Source organism: Lygodium microphyllum, chromosome 23 (assembly GCF_053477565.2).
Source record: "Lygodium microphyllum isolate KBCC chromosome 23, Lygodium_microphyllum_v1.1.10, whole genome shotgun sequence".
NCBI lineage: Eukaryota > Viridiplantae > Streptophyta > Polypodiopsida > Schizaeales > Lygodiaceae > Lygodium > Lygodium microphyllum.
This window is the reverse complement of record NC_141157.1, coordinates 125,281,189-125,294,949: the sequence shown is the minus strand read 5'-3', so window position 1 is coordinate 125,294,949 and position 13,761 is coordinate 125,281,189.

Here is a 13,761-nt window from a genome sequence, read left to right as displayed (position 1 = left end):
AAAGCGGTTCTAACCCTTGAAATACGAAAATCAAAAGAAAGAAAAATTTCAAAGAGTTGATGTTCATTTCCTTGTGAAGGCTTGGTAGATTCCTAAGGATGAGTTAGACCCGCTCCTGATGCCTTGTATTCCTTGGGGTGGCATTTTTTCGAAAATGACATGAGGATGGTTGGAACAAAAATAAAAGTGAGCGAGAAAAAAAATGAAAGTCGTTTCACCTCTCGAGAGCTTGGTAGGTTCTTGGGTACCAAGACTAGACCTAAGACTTATGCCCTATTCTCCTTGGGTCATAATATGCTCAACTCCTTCCTCTTTATACATTTGAGTATAAAATAATGAAGAATAGAGATTGAACCAAAAGAAGAAATAAATAAATAAGATAGGCTATAGGAAGTACTCGCCTAATGGGAGTTCTTGGTCCAATTGTCCTAGTTCAGCATGTAGGCAAGTCAGACAACCACTTAGGGTGACTTCTTTAATAGCTCTTTTAGTTGGTCTATGTTGGAGCAATTGACTAGCAACTAGCTTTTGTCTTCATTGTCAGATTATACTTGGCCTATCCCTCGTGGAATTCATGCCTTGATTTTGTTAGGGATGGGGTGAGAAGTGTGTTATGTGTTATATTATACATTTTATTGGAAGCATCTTGTTGATGCTCTCTATGGTTTATCTGTGTGCAGATCAATTCATAGGTTTGATGGGCCGGGTCACCCTATCTATAGTTGTCAATGAGAGGCAAATTTAAAGGTACACTTTTTGGGATTTTGGATAATTTTAGATAGACTTGCAAGGTATTTATGGATGAAAATAATTATTTTAGCCTCCAAAGTGGTTCATCGTGCAAAACGATTAGGGTGCAAGAGACAAAGTATTTTGAAGTTTGAGATGCAGTGAAGCACCAAGTTGGAGTCTATAAATAATGAAGAAGCATCCAACCATCACTTGGACATTAATTTTATATGCGTAGAATTTGAGGCTACGAGACCTTAATTTATGTGGGAATATGGAGTGAGCAGCCAAGGAGGCCAAGAAAGGCTCCAAAACCATGTGGGCATGCCCAATTTGAAGGGGTACTTATAGTAGGTCTCAAAGGGGTGCTTTTTCTTTATGTATAGTTGTTTGGAAGAGAGAAAGAAGGGGAAAAAATGGGTAGAAATTTAAAAAAAACCATCATGTTGGATTTTTTTATGATTTTTCTACACGAGATCCTCTACGTGATGATGTAAATTTCATGGCCTGATATGACGAATGAAAGAATGCTAGTTTTTTAGTCTTTCTCTCTCCTCTTGAAAAACATTCTTTCTCTCTCCTTTCTTTCCTCTTGCATAATGGCTATTCTTATGAGAGAAAGGGGGATGGGTGAGAGATAGAGAGAGATGAGAGTTATGTAAAATAGTATCTTTTATAAAAAAATAACACATCATTTTACAAAAGAAAAACATTAAAAAAATCCCCAAAAATGATCAAAAAATCCAAACAACTTTCCTTTAAATTTATTTACCAATTACAATTAAAATACAATAAAAATGTTAAAAACTTAGAAGAAAACTTTTTTAAAAATAAATAAATCAATAAATACTACTGAACGACCAAACCCCATACAACACAACAACTTGGATGATGACATTACTTTTTGTTGAGTCATATTTAATTTCTTAAAAAAATTAAAACACAAAAAAAAGAAATACAAAACCAAAAAAAAAAGTACAAACTCACAAAAATATGTACTTAAACCAATTGAAAGAAAATGGAAAATCAAAGTCCCCCAAACTCTAAAAAGTGAGAAAAATATCCTCACACACACGTACACTTTTTTTTTCAAATTGGCAAGTGGTTGTGTTTTCCTTATCTTTTTAATTGGCATCATTTCTCTTGATTGTCTATGTGATTACTTTTGAGGACATATATGCCCTCCAATTTTTCATATGCCATTAGACCTTGTAGACGTCCCATACCACATCAAGTTTTTATTTCCTTTTCATTCCTCCACATACACCCAAACACACTATTAATTGTAATAAGATCAACCAATCCTTGCACCACAAAAATGTAAAAGGAATTATCACCATTACACCATAACCCACATAATCTTTATTTTAAAATGAACCCTCGCTATTCAAATGTGCACATGAATCCATGCTATGAACACAATAATTTTTAATTAAAATTAATTCCTCACCATGATGTATGAATGTGATTTGTCATAAACATCATCTAATTCTAAAAATTAATTACATTGTAGTGAACCTTGGTTGAGTCAAGTCTAAGTTGAGATGGGGTTTGTTAATTTCGATTCACTCTGCATTAATGGGATGAGTTAAAAATGAATTGATGATGTCAAGAAGTGAACTTGGAGAGAGAGAAAGAGGAGAGAGAAGATTGCAGACGAGAGAGATGAAGTGGAAAAGTGAGAGAAAGAGAGTGATGAGGAGAGAGAAAGACTAGAATAGGAGAGAAAAAGATAGAAAGAAGTAAGAAGCCAATGAAGTTGGGAGCAAGGTAATGAGGAGAGGGATAATAATGTATTAATGTGTCAAAAGATGAGAAATTTTGCATGTCTCCTCCTTTTATACCTATGTCAGTGTGACATGGTATTACTATTATTTTCACACTAAACCATTATTCATCCTAGCTTCTTACAATCCATCCTGTCCCAAGGGTTTTTGCCCCCAAAAACAAACTTACGAAGGTTGGAAAAGGGTGGATAGAACAGAGTACTACTCTATTTTGAGCGTTACAAATGGGAAAATAAATGAAAGATGAGAGACATATGGACTGAAGTGAAGAAATAGAAGTAATTCTTAGCTATATACATGATCAAGAGTTCTTCAAGAGTACTGGAGCCTTAAAGTCTTCAATTGATGAACTCAAATTGAAGTAGATAGCTTGATGTATAATAGACCCTGTTGAGCCAAATCTACCCCATAATGTCTGGTAGAAGTATCCAAACGAAGCATACCACATGCCAAAATGTAGCTCTTGAAGAGTACTTTGATCCTATGTAGGCAGCATAATTCTGAAGATTACGTAGAATAAAAACTTTTCTAAAACGATTTGTTGTCAAGTCCTTGTATGCATCATAACTGGCTCCATAGTCAATAAGCTTCAACCATCAATATGTCCCTTAGGTAAGGAAACTCATCTAATATGGAATCAGGCCTTCAAGAAGCTTCCTTAGGTGGAAAATCTCTCAATTTGATCAAATATTCAATGATGGAGTGAGAGCAAAGCTTCTTCTCACGTTGACCTATGATAGCCTCCTCGGGGATGTACTGAATAAGACCTTCATCATCAATAGGCAATAGCTCATCAATTGTATCAATAGGATCAAAACAGAAAGGCTTGAGCTGACTAACATGGAATACATTATGAATCTTAGTGGAAGAGGGTAGCTCCAATCTATATGCCAAGTCTCCAATGCACTTCAAGATCCGGTAGGGACCATAAAATCTGTGAGCAAGCTGGTTACTAGATCCATATTTCAAAATAGAATACTGAGACTTGCGCACCTTCAACAAAACTAATTCTCATTCTTGGAACTCTAAAGGTCACCTCTTCTCATCTGCATACATCTTCATTTGGTCTTGGGCTTTCCTAAGATTCATCTTACACTGCTCAAGAAGGTCTAAATTATTTTCAATTCTTATTTCCCACGAGGATTGATTATTTCATTGAAGATGACTGTGGGTAAGGGCACCTTATAACCATACATAGCCTTAAAGGGTGAAACTCCAATACTAGAATGAGTGGAGTTATTGTAGGCAAACTCAATCAAGTGTAACCAATAATCAAGTGTAACTCAATCAAGTGTAACCACTTGTTTACCCTTTCTGTATGTCCATTAGTTTGTGTATGCTAGACTGTAGAGGGAGCCAATTTAGTGTCCATGGATGTGAATACAGTGTGTCAAATGTTACTCATGAACTTTGAATCTCTGTCATGAACAATCACCTGCGATAATCCATGTAATCTAAAAATCTGCTCCATAAATTGACTAGCCACTTGAGAAGTAGTAAACTGGGTCTTGGTTGGAATAAAATGGGCTACTTAATGAGTCTATCCCCCACTACATATATACTATTCCATCTCTTTTTAGTAGTAGGCAAGCCAATAATGAAATATATGGTAATCTGTGTCCATTTTCCTCTAGGAATGGATAATGGATGCAACAAACCACCTAGCTTATGGGTGTTGTCCTTAGTCTACTGACAAGGCATTCACTTCATGACAAAATCTTTGACATCTTCACACATAGTAATTTCCAACAAAAGCTTTTGCTGATCCTATCATAGGTTTTGAAAACTCCAAGGTGTCTGGCTAAAGGTGAAGAATCCAACTCCTCCATAATTTTTAGTGTAAAAGAAGAAGTAGAGGAAATGACAATCTTACCATCAGATTAGGCCATTTTGAAGCTAATAATGCAATTTATCTTCATGAGACCTTGCTATAATTTCTAAAAAATATGGCTGAGCTCTTCATCCAAAAGATAAACCTCTTGTAATTCTTCAATCTAGTCACTATGTAGCTCAACCATTGTTGAAACTTTGCAAGCCCACATACGAGAAAGAGAATCACCCACTACATTGTCTTTGCCCCTTGTATGAGTGACAAAATTGTGTGTACTACAACTATCTATCAAGATGAACATATCCTTACCATGAATATTACCCTTCATACGAAGTGTATTAGGCCTCTTAGAACCTACCCAAGCATCCATGGAAATGGAATAACTAGTGGCAGCAAGTGACTCATCATAAATCCCTCCTAGGTCGAAAGGAACACTCCCACCTAGATCAAAGGAAAAGAGTCGACTGGATCATAAAAATATTATTGCCCAACTTCTTCCTCAAGATCATCATTTTTAGTAATAGATATAAATGCATTGGCCTCATCGATGTCATCTTCAAAATATTCAAAGACTAACATACTATGAACCTTGGCTTCTGTATTTTTGTATTTGGAATACCCCTTCATCTAATGATACCATGACCTTAACCACTTTGGTTAGGTGGCTAAAGTGGGACTGAGTGTTCACTGTTTGAATTAGCTTTCTTCTTAGTTTCTTTAGTTTCCATTTGCATTTGCATCCATTGGGAGATTTGAGCCATTATTTAAGAATTAGATTCTACTAACTTGTCAATGGAAGCCTTTGTTGGGGTAGTGGAATCCACCAATTTCTCAATGGAAGACTTTGTTTGACTAGTAGACAATTTCATCTGCTCCACTTGTGATAATAGCTCCATATATCTTTGGGCATATCTACTCTCATGGTCACACATGGTATTATTGAGTGCACTGATTTTTCCATGCACTTGCGGCTCTTCAAGGCTGAGGTATATTGTCCAACATGAAATCTCAGTTTTGCTATGGATAGTCATCCTAGGCCTTATTCTTGTCTTAATGTCCTCCCATAATAGTATAGTTTTGCAGTACCCCCTGTCAGAAAATTGGCTATAATTTGAGCTAGGAAACTCCGATTCCCAAATTTTCCGATTCAAATCAAAGCCAATGATGCCTCTTTAAGATGAGATACAGCACGTTATAACAAGTTTAGGATAGAAAATTTTGCAATTCAATCTCTGAGTCTGAGAGCTCCAGGCATGCACCTGTTTCAACCTGTAAATACCATGTTTCCACCTGTAAGAGTAAAATGGTGGTCATGGTCCAAAATGGATACCAAACCTTATAGAAGGCTTAGTATGACCTATGGACATCCTATAGTATCTGCGCCTATACTTCAATAGTGAAGTTGGTACCTGTAATGGCCTATATATACCCTATAATGACCTATAAATCCCCCGTTTTACCCTGTTTTTCTCTTGAAGGTACTTGAGTCTTTGAAAATGCTTCAATCTTCAATACTCCACTCTTTGTACCTATGTGATGTCAAGAATCGCGTGGTGGGGGACTTTGCTTGAGCTGTTGCGCCAAACACACACTGTATACTCAAGAGGAAGCTCATTCAAGAATACAAGAAGAGAGATGGAGGCCAAAACGTTTTCTTGCTGATTTTTTCTTCTTCTTCCACACAGTATACAATGTACACAAAGTACAGATAAGATAAAATATAAAGGAAAGTGGCCTTCTTAGTCAAACAGTGCATAACAGACTACACTAATCGATTGGTGCTATATCTTTGCCAAATGTAGGTAGGTGTAACAACCTAAATATAATAACTGATAAGTCAGTGGCCATGTGAGTGTCATAATGACCACCAACGTGCTAAGTGTAGATGTGTGGACCCATCTAGTTGGGCAGTCCATCATCAATGTCCGCATTGTTGTGTTGAGCTTGCCATCTCAATACTCCCCCTCAAGCTCAACTCTATCTCTACAACTCTATCTCTGCAACTCCAAGAAGAGGTGAAGTTTTCTATATATTTTTAGCAACCACAATATATAGTATTAGTTGTTGTTTAGCTCAAATTTGGGAGGAGAAATAGTATCATCCAATTTCCTTTGCTAGTAGGAAATTGGAGATATCTGAAGTTAACTATATGTACATGGAGAAATTGTGGCTTGGAATGGTCTTTGCGACAAAGAAATTTATGCATTATATTCTCTATGAGAAGGTAGTATTCTTTATGAAGGTGGAAATACTTAGATTGCTGCTGAACAAGTTGCAACCGCCTAACCATTTAGCAAAGTAGTTAATCGCCTTGCAAGTGTTTGATTATGAGATTAGGAGCAAGCCACCAAAGCTGCAGGATATTGTAGAATGTCTTGTGGATTTTGGGGAGCCAAAGAAAATTCTAGCTGAGGGAAGTGATATTGAAGGTCTATTTAAAATCGATACAGCTTCCATCCCATAAAGGTTGAAAAGAGAAAGATCAAGCAACAAGCATTACACTTTTCAATTATAGCAGGTGTCTTGTATTGGAGAGGAGTAGATGATATCTATCATCATTGTATATTACCCAATGAGGTACCATTTATTCTTGAGGAGTGCCATGATTCAGCATGTGGGGGACATTTTGTTGGAAAGCTCTCAATGCAGGATATTGGTGGCCATTGATTTTTGAAGATGCTTTTAGTTATGTTAAGTGCTGTGATTTTTGTCAAATACAAAATACGAGGGAAAATCGTAGGCAACCTTTAAATCACATTTTGGTTACATTACTCTTTGAAAAATGGAGAATTGATTTTGTGGGACCAATATAACCTTCATCAACTACGCGAAAGCGATATATTATTGTAGCAACATACTACTTTACAAAGTTTTTGGGACCTAAAATGGGCCGGCATTGGCTATAGCACTAGCCAAACCTCTGACATGCACAAGACAACCCCACGGCCTCGCAGTCAGGAGCATCTACAGGACACATTGCCCTGCCATCGTACGTACATTTTGCATTTGTATCGTGTTTATAGTCCAACCCTTAACCTTCTCACACACCGCGGAGGGAGACCCTACACATTTTGGTGTAATTCACCACGTAGAACAACATAGGAGGCACCCCTCAGCTGATTGCCAGGGCCTCACTACGACCCTCCTACACCTTGGGGATTGGCCCCTCGATGTGTCACTAACACATATAACACATATAAAATAGACTCCACTCTTAGTACCAATATTATATCGTTTCAGGAATGTACCAATCCTCACTTACTTGTCCCCTTGGACCCATCGTCTAAACCTACAGCTTAGGTGTCACGAATCGCGTGGTGGGGGGACTTGCTCAAGATACTGCGCCGAACACACATAGAATGCACAAGGAGAAGCTCACTCAAGAGACAAGAAGAGAGATGGAGGCCAAAATGTTTTATTGATGGTTTCTTCTCCTTCTTCCACACACTTTACAATGTACACAAAGTGTAGATAAGATACAACATAAAGGAAAGTGACCTACTAAGTCAAACAATGCATAACTGACTACACTAGTCGACTGGTGCTATAACTATGCCAGTTGTAAATAGGTGTAATAACCTGAATATAATAAGTAATGAGTCAATGGCCATGTGAGAGTCATAATGACCACTGACGTGCTAAGTGTAGACATGTGGACCCATGTAACTAGGCAGTCCATCATTAATGTTTGCATTTGTTGAGCTTGTCATCTCAACACTCCCCCTCAAGCTCACCTGCATCTTTGCAACTCCAAGTAAGATTCGAAACTTTTGAAGCTTCTCTATACCCAATGCCTTCATGAAGATGTTAGCTATCTGATCCTGTGTGCTGACATACACCAAGTCGCTGCTAGTACCTTCTCTCTCACAAAGTGGTAGTGTACCTCAATATGTTTTGTTCTAGCATGGAACACAGGGTTCCTAGCCAACTGTATACTGCTCATGTTGTCACAATAAATGACAACAACTGGACCTTCCACCTGCACATCTAAATCAGCCAATAACTTTTGCAGCCATACTACCTCACATGCTACAACAACAGCACCTCTATACTCAGCCTCTATACTTGACAAAGGAACTATAGATTGATTTTTACTGCTCCAAGTAACTACTGCACTACCAAGAGAGAACATGTATCCACTGGTAGACCTTCTATCAGACATACTACCAGCCCAATCTGCATCTGTGTATCCAAACACCTATAAATCTGTACCTGCCTCATAGAAAAGTCCATAATGTAATGTGGACTTCATATGTCTCAATATGCGTCTGACTACATCCAAATGTGGCTTTCTAGGTACTTGCATAAACTGACTCACAAGACCAACAACGTAGCTCAAGTCTAGCCTTGTAATGGTCATGTAGATCAAACTCCCCACTATCCTCCTGAACATAGTAGGGTCTTCTATATCATCCCCAACATGAGCACTCAACTTTACATTCTGCTCCAATGGGACTGAAAGTGGTTTGCATGCAGTCATACCATACTTGGACAACATATCCAAGCCATACTGTCTTTGGAACATCCATATACCATCATCACATTTGATCACCTCAATGCCAAGGAAGTACCTTAGCTCACCTAAATCCTTCATCTCAAACTTATTCTTCAAAAAGTCCTTGACTTCAACAATCCCACTATCACTATCACCTGTAATAATCAAGTCATCCACATAGATGACTATGATGACCAAACCTACATATTCCTTTCTCACATAAAGTGAGTGATCATCATTAGAAACATAAAAGCCAATATTGACAAGATACTCTCTGATCTTGTCAGACCATGCTCTAGGTGCTTGCTTGAGCCCATAGAGCGCCTTCTTAAACTTGCACACATATGTGGGATGTTCTAAATCTTCATAACTTGCTGGCTGATCCATATACACTTCTTCGTACAAATCACCATGCAAGAAGGCATTCTTCACATCCATTTTCTGCAACCTCCAACCTTTGGCTACTGCCAAAGCAATCACACATCGACAGTTGCCATCCTAGCAATTGGACTGAAGGTTTCTTCATAATATATGCCATGTCTGGGCATAGCCTTTTGCAACCAGCCTAGCTTTGTACCTACTAATAGAACCATTTGCATTGTGCTTAATCTTATAAACCCACTTATATCCAATAGCTTTCTTGCCCTTGGGCAATGATACTAGATCCCAAGTCTAATTGGCCTCTAATGTAGCCATCTCCTCATCCATTGCTGCATCCCAATGAGCATGACCAACAGTCTCCTCAAAACATGTGGGCTCAACATCCTCAATCACTTTCACCATATAAGCATAATGGTGAGCTGCATAACCTTCAAAACCAAATCTGTTAACAGGGTATCTCACCCTGCTAGACTTGCGTACCACTGGATCACTCAATGGAGTCTTTGCATTGACACGTGCTCTCTGCACACCCGGAGTCCTCACTGAACGAATGTCAAGCTCATCATCCAAGCTCTCTGAGCCACTGGAGTCTCCATCAAGAACTGCATCAATGCCATCTGACACTTTATTCTTTCCTTTGTCTTTACCTGTAGTGCTACTAGATGCACCTGAAGATGTAGAGCTAGTCCTTAGTCTCCCAGACCAAGGACTACCAGATGATGTCTCTGGTCCACTAAGAGTCCGTGATTCTTGCTTTTCAGCTTGCACATGAGTGTCATGATCATCATCATCATCCAATGCATCACCACTAGATGCATATCAACTGCTCATTTCATCAAAGATGACATCCCTGCTTACTCTAAACTTACATGTAACAAGGTTATAACAATGATACCCTTTTTGCTCTAAAGAGTATCCAACAAAGACACACTTTTCAGCCTTTGGATCCAGTTTCTTTCGCAACTCATCTGGCACATGAACATATGCAATACAGCCAAACACTTTCAAGTGTGAGACATCAGGCTTCTTACCTGTAAAACATTCTTCGGGGGTCATACCATGAACTGTAGCTGTGGGAGTTCTGTTCATAATATAAACAGCAGTATAAATAACCTCAGACCAAAAATGCTTAGGCATATTCTTTTGAGCCATCAATGCGCGTGCAACTTCTACAATATGCCTGTTTTTTCTCTCTGCAACCCCATTTTGCTGTGGGGTATACCTGCATGTGAACTGTCTCTTTATCCCATGAGACCTTAGAAAATTACTGAACTCATTCGAGAGGTACTCTCCCCCTCCATCTAACCTCAAACACTTTACTTTCAAGCATGTTTCTCTTTCAACTGCAGCCTTGAAAGTTCTAAAGTGTTTAAATGCTTCACTCTTTTCCTTCATAAAATATACCCACAGCTTTCTAGAACAATCATCAATGAATGTGACAAAGTATGAACTGCCTCCAAGAGATACATTTTGTGTAGGCCCCCAAATATCTGTATGCACAACATCAAGGATATTTCTGCTTACATCTCTGTCATGTGAAAAGGGTTGTCTTGCTTGCTTACCAAACTAACATGCTTCACATGCCTTATGAAATTAATCAATGAATGTGACAAAGTATGAACTGCCTCCAAGAGATACATTTTGTGTAGGCCCCCAAATATCTGTACGCACAACATCAAGGATATTTCTGCTTACATCTCTGTCATGTGAAAAGGGTTGTCTTGCTTGCTTACCAAACTAACATGCTTCGCATACCTTATGAAATTAAGCAATTCTAAATGTAGGCAAACTTGTAACCAACCCTTTGGACTGCATTAATTTTAGCCTTTGTACATTTGCATGTCCAATGCGTTTGTGCCAAATTTCAATATCTGCAACAACACCTTTTCCTTTAGCATACATAGCAGCATTCATAGTAGGAATTCCAGTATCCAAAGTAAACATACGTCCAACTCTACTTCCCTTTGCAACCAACCTGCACTTGTTCATTGAAGTCTTCTACAAAGCAACCCTTTGCATTAAATCTGACTTGTAGCCCTTGCTCTACCATCTGACCGACTGACACCAAGTTCTTTGTAATAGATGGCACATGTAATATATTTGAAAGACTCTTTGTCTTACCATCATGCAAGGACAAGGGAACTTTTCCAATGTGTGAAATTGGGTGGCATGAATCATCACATGTCTGCACATAACCTGTATTTTGCAAATCCTACATCTCTCCAAACCATTCTGCATGGCTGGTCATATGATTGGATGCACCCAAATCAACATACCAAACATCATCATGTGTTCCCTTTCCTATAACAGCATTCAGTATATGCTACATAACAAACAAACGTTCATTTTTGTCTTCATTCTATCGTGAAGACGATGCAAGCATAACATTGGGCTACAATATGACCTGTTTTTCCACAGTAGTGACACACAATACCAGAGTTGTTAGAACCTCTGTTCTGCCATCCACCTCTTCCTCTAAAGCTCCCCTTGCCTCTAAAGTTACCACGACCTCCTAAAACCTGCATATCGCCAAAGTGCTGATTCAAATTTTTTTGCTGGTTGTCTCTACCACGGCCTCTTGAAGAGGACATGCCATGTCCCCTTCCTGAACTAGAGTAGAAAGCTTGGACCTATTCACCACTTTCTTTAGATGTCTCACTCTGTATATTGATCTCTTAAGTGATCATAAGGGAGACCAGCTCCTCGAAATCTAGAAATGGTTTTCTGACATATACGCAAGTTACAAAAGACTTTCAAGCCTTTTAATTATTATGTCCACCCAAGGTAGATGACACCAAATCATCATCATCGGGCATTGCATCAATCGCTGCCAAGGCATCTGCAATGCTCCTTACCTTCAGTACATACTCATTAATAGACATCTTCCCTTTCTTCAATGTATTCAACTCTTGCTTGAGTTGAAGTGCCTTTGTATTTACGAAAAACATATTTTCAAGTATGGTCCAAGCTGCATGTGAATTCTCTACATTTCTAATATGTCCAAGCATATTATTATCAATTACTGCAAACATCCAATACATGACCTTTTTGTCTTTTGCATTCCATTCTTTCCGTGCCTTTGTCTCTTCTACAGTTGGAGGATCACTCACCTCCGGCTTCTTTTCTTCACTTGAAACAAACTTGTAGAGGCCTTTTCCAATAAGGAAGTTCGTGACACGGAACTTCCATGAAGGGTAGTTGTTCTTGTCGAGCTTCTCAATGATGGGGTTTTCACTATTCTCTGCCATTATCACAAAACTAATACCAAACAACAATCAAATCTTCTGTAACCCTCGATCTGTAGTGCACAGCAATACACCAAACAGTCTTTTTCACTGTTTGCTCAACAATACATGCAATCTACAACCAGTTTACATATAAACCTTGTGTTTATTCGCTGGTAAACACCTTTGAACTTACATATCTTAAATCTGTAACATGTGCACATGTATACGACAGACACATCTGAAATTGCAAGATACCTCGAACTGCTGTCTCAACCTTGCGAGTCTAAAACGGGGCTTGAAATGACCTCGGATGGCCAAAATAGCAGCGGTTAAGCCCTAAAGGGTTTTTTTTTGCAGAATATACAATGCTCTTTGCGCACACCAAATCTCACTGCAATCTGAGATTTTTGCTCTGCCCTGCTTTCGGTGCCTCCACAGGCACTGTCCAAGAGAAGAAGTAGAGAATGGAAGAGCTTCTTACCCATTGCTTGCTTGCTCGAATCCTTGGCTCCTCTCCTTTGCTTTAGCCTTCAAAACTAGCCTCAATTAGTCATGCAGCTCTGATACCATGTCACGAATCGCGTGGTGGGGGGACTTGCTCAAGATGCTGCGCCGAACACACACAGAATGCACAAGGAGAAGCTCACTCAAGAGACAAGAAGAGAGATAGAGGCCAAAATGTTTTCTTGCTGGTTTCTTCTTCTTCTTCCACATACTTTACAATGTACACAAAGTATAGATAAGATACAACATAAAGGAAAGTGGTCTACTAAGTCAAACAATGCATAACTGACTACACTAGTCGACTGGCGCTATAACTATGCCAGCTATAAATAGGTGTAACAACCTGAATATAATAAGTAATGAGTCAGTGGCCATGTGACAATCATGATGACCATTGACGTGCTAAGTGTAGATGTGTGGACCCATCTAACCAAGCGGTCCATCATTAATGTCCGCATGTGTTGAGCTTGTCATCTCAACATTAGGTGCCTTACTCTCTCCAGCGTGGGTCATTTATAATACAACCAAGTGCTATTCATGCCAAGAATAGATACCATGTGTATGATTCATGCAATGGTGGATGCCTTATTATGCACAAACAATTATGGTTTGAAATCAGCCTATGTGTTGTGCAAAAATAGTCCTTTTAATGAATTTCCACTAGTACGCAATGCTGTGTTGTAGGAACCTAGCACCAAGGCAAGCCTCATGCTGCTAGATCCATTATTTCTAAATAAACCGCATCCTAAATGTTATGCATAAAGAGAACAATCACAATTTGTATTATTTCAGCGCTTAAACTATGGT